General features: G+C 40.9%; 1 non-coding gene across 1 annotated transcript; it reads right to left on the reverse strand.

The window, feature by feature from the left end:
* Positions 1 to 342: 342 nt before the first annotated feature.
* LOC141415864 (U2 spliceosomal RNA) lies at positions 343 to 528 on the reverse strand. Its single transcript, XR_012440818.1, has one exon. It is a non-coding gene; the product is annotated as a U2 spliceosomal RNA (small nuclear RNA).
* Between the last annotated feature and the right edge of the window lie 1,165 nt (positions 529 to 1,693).

The following is a 1,693-nucleotide window of genomic DNA, read 5'->3' on the forward strand; positions in this document are numbered from 1 at the left end:
TAAGCACCTTTGTCCTTGGAATTATAATTGCTTGAAAAAAATTGAGCTTTTTTTATAAATTGTTTCCTGCCACGGAATCAAAAGAAATGACATTTCCCTTGTCGGCAAGGTTTTGATTATGTAGCCATATATGCAGTTGTTTTCTTGGAAGCTAAGGCTATGAGATGGAGGAGATCTTGCAAGGTAAATCATTTGACTTCTCACCCAGCTCACCCAGGGCAGGGATCTGTCTATGACATTTTGGGCATGTGTCTCCCAGAGCCTTCTAGCACAGTTCTAGTGGAACCCATTGCCTCCTCCAGCGTTCTACTTAAGGTTTAGTAGCTGGAATTCTTTTTTTTTCTTCTGTGCACCATTCCTGGAGGTACTGCAATACCAGGTTGATGTGTGGAGTGGACGGAGCGGGTTCCTATTCCATCTCTCTGTCTAAAAATCCATTTAATACATTGTCCTCAAATAGACGGCATATCAGATGTTAAACTAGAACAGATACTACATTTGATCTTAGCCGAAAGGCCAAGAAGTGATAGTAGCTGAAATTCTTAGCTAGTTTTTCCTTGCATAGATCCCTTTCTGTACTTCCATCCAAGTGACCTAGATCTGTCCTCGGGTGGCATGAAGCCACTCATCCCCCCATTTCCAATGGCCTTTCTTGTCGGAAAACATCTCTTGTTGACCCTTCAGACTTTTCTTTCCTTAAACATCTGTCATCCTTGGCTCATTCTTTTGGCCTCTGGGATTTACAGAAGGGTATCAATGAGAGGAATGTCCTGGCACCTGTCCAACTATTACAGCCTTAGTTTTGAACCAATGCAGTTACCCACTTGTGCCTCTTATTACTCTTTCAATCTCTTTGTGGCTGACTGTTCTCTTAGCTTTCTGATCTTGGATTTTATTTAAGTGATCATTAATTCAGATCCTAGCTTCCCCATGTACTAGTTGTGTATCTGTACAAATTTCTTAAATTTTCTCCGCCCTGTTTTTAAAACGAAGTTCCTCATTGCACCAACCACATAGGACTGTTATGAAGAATCACTGAGACAATGTATATGAAGTGTACAGCATCTGGCAAACAGGTTAGCTGTTGTTGATTGATTAATTCAAATTTAGTAAGCACTTGTGATTGATTACTATGTACCAGAAACTGTTGTGAGTATTTAGAAATATGAACTCATTTAGTCTTCATAATGACTCTGTGAGATATAAATATTATTACGTCCTTTCTACAGATGAGAAAACTGAGGTGTGAAATAAATTATTAATACTTTCTGTGCTTGGCATCCATGAATTTTTTCTGCATCACTATCAACTACAAAACTTCAGAGGCTTCTGCCAAGTTCAGCTGGTTCTTGGTTAGGTTCCATTGGGCAATTGTGTTGGTCTTGGCTGGCTTCACTCATGTGTCTATCCTTTAACTGGAGACTCCACTCTGGATTGAGTTTGACTGATGGACTTAACTCTGCACCATGTGTCTCTTGGGGTCCTTCTGGAACTAGTGGGTTACACAATCACATCCCATAGGAACAAGTGAGATTGAATGAACATGAGTTTCTCGAGACTCTGCTGTCTACATCTGCAAACAGCCTGTGGTAGGCAGACTTCTTGGAGGGTCCGCAGTGATCTTTACCTCCTGGTACTTATCCCTTTGGGAAATTCCCTCACTTTGACTGTGGAAAGGACCTGACTTGCTTTT

The sequence above is a fragment of the Castor canadensis genome, chromosome 13 (genome assembly GCF_047511655.1).
Source record: "Castor canadensis chromosome 13, mCasCan1.hap1v2, whole genome shotgun sequence".
Classification (NCBI taxonomy): domain Eukaryota; kingdom Metazoa; phylum Chordata; class Mammalia; order Rodentia; family Castoridae; genus Castor; species Castor canadensis.